This window comes from Apis dorsata, unplaced genomic scaffold (assembly GCF_000469605.1).
Source record: "Apis dorsata unplaced genomic scaffold, Apis dorsata 1.3 scaffold_44, whole genome shotgun sequence".
In the NCBI taxonomy this organism is placed as follows: domain Eukaryota; kingdom Metazoa; phylum Arthropoda; class Insecta; order Hymenoptera; family Apidae; genus Apis; species Apis dorsata.
In genome coordinates, this window is record NW_006263346.1 from 2,703,588 (window position 1) to 2,710,692 (window position 7,105).

Consider the following 7,105-nt stretch of genomic DNA (forward strand, 5'->3'; position numbering starts at 1 on the left):
TTCTCGGTGTGCAACAGTGCGTTCGCCGAGTTGCGCTCTCGGAGTGCCGTATAATGCACATTTGTAAAGTTACACGGGCTTAACACAGGCGGCCAGGTATTTTTCACCGGTGCCTTAATTGAAACCTTTTGTCGGGGAAATAAAGTGTATCCTTGGTCGTCTCGTTGTGGATTAACAAAAAGAGCGGAAACAAAAAAAAAAAAAAAAGAGAAGAGAAAAGGGAAGGAGGGGGGGAGGGCGGGGAAAGGTAAAAAGGAGGGAAGAAAGAGAGAGACAAGGAGAGAGAAGAATATTCGCGAGAAGAGGAACGGGCATGTGGAGTAGGGGGCGAGAGAGGGAGAAATTACGCCGCAATTTCAGTTTCAACAATACGGAGAAAGAGAAATTACGGTATAAATGGTGGAGTAAGACGCGGTGTTATTAAGAACGACACGTGGGGGAAGGGGTTCATTATTCCGGCGGGAATGGCAGCGAAAATTTTGCACGGCTCACTTAGCTTATTACTCGTTATTATCCATGGTCGTGGAAAAGGTATACGCGAAATAAAAGCTCCCCTCCACGATTCGCGGTGTATCGTCTTTTGTAATTTTACGGTTTCGTTGTCGAGGAGGGAGGAAGAAAGAGCGACGAAAAGAAGATTTTTAAAACTAATTTCTATCCTCGTGCGATACTTCCGTTCGTGTGTGTATATGACGCTTACACGCGAGCATACATACGTGTGTGTACGTTCTCTCTCTGTCTCTCTCTCTCTCGACCAAAAAAAGGGAGAAACGATAAGAAGAAAGAGAGAAAAAGAGAAAGCGGAATCCGCGACAAGCGTAAAATCCACGGGCGTGCCTAGAAAATTCCTTTCCAAGCGGCTCCCCTTGCGGAAAACACTCCTTTCACACGTCGAACGGAAGTCGGGGTGCTCGGGCAGGAAAACGAATGGGCAGGTCATGGCGTTTGTACTCGTAGGAAAAGGGAAGCGGGCGTCACGGGCTACGAGGCTGCGCAACCACGACGAGGACGGCGACGGTTGGCTGCGATACCACGACGGTAGTGGAGAGGCACGGCCTTGTCGACGAAGGGAATTTCGTCACGGCCGTCACGGTTCGCGCGAGGAAACGGCTAACAGAATTACACTCGGGGGCCGTGGAAGATTTTTAACGGTCGATTTACCGCCCGACACTCCACCACTAGCGCACTCCAATCCTCCACACTCCTCTCACTCGCCCCGTAACTACGGGGCAGGAGAGCAGTCGACATAGCAGGGACATTTAGAACGAAGCCTCACCCTTCGAGGCCAGTTAGCGTCCTTAAACCACCCCACTAGGCCGCTTCGCCCTGTCCTATCTGGTATTCGTTGTTTCGTCACGCCAGGGGGTCAAAACTGGCCGCAGATGTCGGCCATAAACCTCCCGGTATGGGGACAAACCTCCTCTCTCACCCTTGCCACCACGTCGTTCCGCCATTGTATCTCTCGTGCTGAATACACGCCCTTAAATAAATCCATCCACCGCCTCGGTGAAACCACCCCTCACGCTGTTGCTGTTGCCTTTGCTCGCTCCTCGCAAGCCAGATTAGGTCCCTGATCTTTGTTACGAGGGATCCTCTTCCCGTTTCTCCCTTCCTTCGTGCGCGTATGTGTGTGTGTATATATATACGTACATACATATGTACGTATATGTATACGCGTTAGGGCGCGAAGGGGAGATTCTACTACGATCCCGCTTGGTCGATCGTTGGTGGCCCTGGAAAAGAAGATGATCCAAGAGTGCGAAACGATATATATTGGGTGGGTATAATGACGGCGAGGGTAATAATGCGGATTGTGGGCGAGACAGGAGATGGATTTATAACGGGTGTACGGTCGGATATCGGTTAATTTAATCGCCATACACTCGTTTAATTGCAATATACATTTATCCCTTGCGAACCAGTTCTCTCTTATTTTTCTTTTTTTTTTTTTCTCCCCCTCCGGTTTTTCGTGTTCTTCTCGCTGGATGGAGATCGAACGGTGTTCGCGTATGTACTTAACGTTTACGATATTTGCCAGCGAAATAGAGAATCGCAATAAAATCAATAACGCTTATCGCGAAATCGGTGCTCAAAGGTGTACAAGCAGTAGCATCGAGTTATTTGATACGATATTCGTTTAACGGGCCGACGTTGATCGATGTTGCAAGCTTATTCTGATATTACATCGAGGCTATATGTCGAGCCCCCTTTCTCCAATCTACGCTCTGCATGAAATTAGGAATGTAATATCGATTAATAAGGTTATGTTTGTAATCCGTACACGAATCCCGCATCCACTCTATCGCTTTTGTTTGTAAATCGTTCTTTGCCGGCCTCTTTTAACGTAACGAGCTTTTCACTCCCTCTTACCCCCGCGATTGTCAGAATTGCGCAAAAAATTCGATTTATTACTTGATCGATTCCACGTAGGAATGGTGAAAAGTACGATTTGAAATAATTTGAAATCAAAGGTGAATCGAACTAATCGATCATTAATAGATCCTGATCCATCTAAGCGTCCACCTAAGTGCTACGTGAACGAAGTCCGCCCGATCTCCCTAAGCCAACGCGTGCTCGAGCCGAAACATCCGAGCTCGTCGAACGCCTGGCTTATCCACGGGGGACTACGAGGAATTTAATCGAGATAGCGCTCGATCTTTTTACAAGCGGCTCGATTACCGAACAACGATGGAACTCGTGGCGTGTCGTCGACGAGGGGTCGCGCTCGGTTGTAAAAAAAAAAAAAAAAAAGGAAGAAAAAACGAAAAAACGCCGACAACCGTCATATTTCAGCGGGTATCGAATCAACGTCGACGCGTCGTCAAACGCGCTTTATATAGCACGTGCGTGCGTGCGTGCGTATATGTACAAGCGCGCCTCCCTCCCTCCCTCCCTCCCCCCGAAGCCTGTTTCGATCGATCGATCTCGACGGCGTAACAGCCGTGACACGCTTCGAGATTCCACGATCTTTTACGACGAGGCGCGGCGTATCGTTAACGATCGCTCGTCGACGTTTAATTAGCCGGGGCTCGCGATTACGAGCATCGCGCAACAGGCCTCGAAGCGCAATTGCGACTGTAACGATCCATGCCCGAGGACCGTAAAAGGCGACCGCAGCGGCCGAGACGAGAAATCGCTTCTTCTTCGTCCGCGGCTTCTTCTCGCGCTCTCGTCCACCGGAGAGATATCCGTCCCCCCTCTTCCTTTCTTGGTCCTCTTGTTGGCCGTCGCTCGGGCCAACCCTCCTCGCTACGCGCTACGTAACTTCGTCCGTTTGCCCGTCCGTTCGTTCGTTCGTTCGTTGCCTCGCCGGATCGGCACGCACGAGGCGAATCGGCGAATTACGACGATTGAAATTCAATTCCGCGCGCGGCCGACCGGCTAATTAGACGCAGTTGCCGTATACCCGCGTCACCGTGCCGTTCCTCGTGCGCACACCGATATCTCGCTTCCTCCTCGGTCGGCGTTATTTTCTGCGATTCTCCCTCCCCTTTCTCTCTCTCTCTCTCTCGTATCCGCCACGTGTTGCACCTCGCGCAATCGCCGCGGATACGGACCGTAAATGCCCTCGTCTCTTTGCTCGTTTCTCCAAAGCCGCATCCCTACGTGTATATATATATATGTATGTACGTGTGTGTGTGTTCGTCTGTCTCTGTTTCGGGAACGGGGCTGCGTGACGGTCTCCGTCTGGCCACCTACGTGCCTTGGGCTATATAAGGGGAGAAGTGCATTAAAGTCGATGGGCGGCGTGTAAAATCTGAGAAACGCGGAGGATCCTGGTTGGGTGTTAGCTAGCTGTTACATTTCAACCCCCGTACAGTTCCCGATTGTTTTATGGCCGTCTTAATGGGCCGGCCCTCGGAACAGTGACTCGCTATTATCTACCTTGCACAACCGGTGGCCAACTTCGCCGCGATCCGCGGCGTCCGGTTGCGTGTTTTTGCTAAACGCCTGCCTGCCGAGTTCATCCGAGTTCCTCGTCACCTCGTCGGTTTTAAATTACGGGAAAATTACGGGATTAAGATTAATAAGGAATCGTATTATTCTTTTTCTTTTTTAATGCCAATCGTAACAAATCGTAAAATTCGATAATTTCTAATCCCTTTTAATATCCTATTCCAAGCATCCTTAGAACAGAAGAAATCTTTCGAGAAATCGCGTTTCCTTGGCCCGAATAGCGCATCTCTCGACAATCTCTCCTCAATCTTCTTACATATATACTATATATATATATATATATATACACAAGGAATACCTTCCATTCCACGCCATAATACACATCCCTATTAACATACAGACATAGAAATTCTATCGAATCGCAACCGCATCGGCCAACAGCGTTATAATTGTTCCCCGAATCGTTCGATGCTTCCAGGAACAATATTCGCGGTTATTACACGGTGCGCGCGGGCGTGTGCATTATTACTCTTATCCGAATGCCTGGAACCGGGGGAGTACGGTNAGGAGAGAGAGAGAGAGAGAAAGAGAGAAAACAGAAAGAGAAATTAGCGAGGGATTCGTAATCGGATTCCTTTCCTGTTTTTTTTCCCCTCCCTCCTCTAGCCGTTGTTTTTCCTTTTATCTTTCATTTTTTCTTTTTTTTGCAAAATGGCGAGCGCAAAAGAAAAAAAAAAAATTATCGGTCCACTCTGTCGGCGTTTACGCCCCTGCTGAATCATCGCGCTTGTATTACGTTAACGGTGTATACTCCATGGCTCGGTTTAATTTCGGTGACACGAGGCAATTCGCCTTGGTGGCGATTACACCTGCTGGCCGTTCAAAGTCGTGATGGTGATGGGTGAGGAATTGCCGTGGCCGCGAGTTTTCCAAAGGAAACGTAACGCGGTTATCTCTTCCAGCCGTACATTCCCCTCGCAACGTATCCATTTACGACTATTTGAATACCGTGGAAAGCATTCCTGGCCAATTACACGGGGCCGCGGCGGGGAGCTCGACAATGCTGTTAGGTTATCCAGTGTATCATTAGGCGAGCGAGTAATAAGTTCCGACGAGCGTTGCGTTGCCATACAAATCCCCGTTACAAGGATCGTGAGAAGAATACCACGGTTGACGCAGGTTCGAATTTAGACATAGGTGCACATATAGGTACAGGTCCGTTCCACATTTTCCACGATGCACCGACGAGGCACCGAATCACATTCGATCAACCTGCCGAGGATGCTTCGCGAGATTGCGGCGGGTGAAAATTGACCGCCAGGCATCGCGATCCCCTTCCCCCTCCCCTCGGGACGTCACGAGACTCGCGTGTCGCTCGAGGGTTCGTGAGCATTCTGACGTTTGAACGAGCGAATAACGGATGAATTGAAAAATGTCGCGTGATATCGAGCGAAAAATTTATCCACCGTTTTTCGAACGATCGACTGGTTCTATCGGTCGATACCGATATCTGGTTTCTTCTTCCATTTTCTTCTTTTTCGAATACGTATGTGCATATATATATATATGTTTGAGTACTTGGTACAATTGTAGGTATAGAATTATGGTTAGGTCTGATAGAAACGAATCGTAGAAATAGTCGAATACTTATGGCACGTCCGTGAAATAAGCAGTTATTTAAAAGAGAAAAAGAAAAGATTGGAATTTTTTAATAAATACACGTCCACGTAAAATATTTATAGAATATTCGTTTCCACCAATGCTCAAGATTGTTTATGAAGGGGGAAAAAAAAAAAAAAAAAAAAAAAAAAAAGAAATCCTTCGTACCTCTTGACTCGTCGTAAATCGTCGTTTCATCGACAAAAATTTCCACTCGACAAATACTCCGCTCGCATCCGCGAAACAAGTATCCGCGAAGGGGAAATATCTAAGGATTTCTTAGCCATCTTCCTTCGAGGCCTCGACGAAATTCATTTCGTGGTAAATGAGCGAGCACGGTAATTAACACTCGTAAAATTGTAATGGCCACCGCGGTAGGACTCGTGGAAACAAAGATAGGAAAACAACGACTTCGTTTCGTGGAACACCTTCGCGTGGATTCGCATTGATGCATCCCGCATAAAGCCAAGAGGAAACGCGTTTGTGACGGGGTGGTCATGGATCTCAAAATTGAAGATGCGAGTTATACACGCGAGTTATATATGCGTGCGGGAATGTGTAGTGACAAGCAGCGGGCTGGAGAGCCGGGGAACAGTTTTGTTTATTGGCTCTATTAAGAGCCGACCTCACGCTGGCACTAGCAGGGTGGCCAGGATGACATTCATCATGGTGAAAGTGGCGAGAACAATGTCACTATGTTTTAAGGCGGACCGCATGGTGTTTTATGTCACTGAAGACGTTCTCCAAATGTATATAATATTTACATTATAGAAAAAAAAAAAAAAAAAAAGTAAAGAAGAAATCGACCTCTCCTGAAAATCGTATTGTTTCTCGTTTACTTTACTTTACTTTACTTTTTTCTTTCTTTCTTTTTTTTTTTTTTTTCGTGAACGATAACGTATAAGAAACGTATATAAGAAACACGATACAAATTACACATATTATTTGTCCAACGTTTGACAGAATCCGAAACTTTTTACATACGACGTTATACGTTGAAACAAAAACGTCTATATCTTATAGATAAATAGATTATGAATATTAGGGAGAAGAATGCGTGTAGATTGGAATCAGAAAGGGAGCAAGAAATCTTCGGAAGACATCTCTTCTTCTCTCTTTTTTTCGATTTTTTTCGATGGCGCCTGTATCGTGACGTTTAATTAGCAAACAAGCTCGATCGAGTCCCGACTTTCTTCTTCTTCCTTCCCCCGGCTCGAGCCTTCTTTCCAGTCACGGCTATCATCCCCGTGGGCCTATTCCCCCCTTGCTTTTTTTCCTCGGTTTCCCATCGGTACGGTCTATTGTGTTATTATTATCCAGGCCTGCGTCGCAGCCTCGGGTCGACGGTGTTATTATTATCCACGAGCGCAGGAGGTCGTCCGTAACTATCGAAGACGGCCGGTGACTTAATAATACTTCGCTACGTTAGCCTAATGGAAGCTGCCAAGCGTGTAAGCCCACTAATTTATCGTCCTTTTTCTCTCCACCGCCCCACACACCCTCCTCCCCCTCGCCTCCTTTCTTTCATTGTTCAACTCGCCTCTTTCCT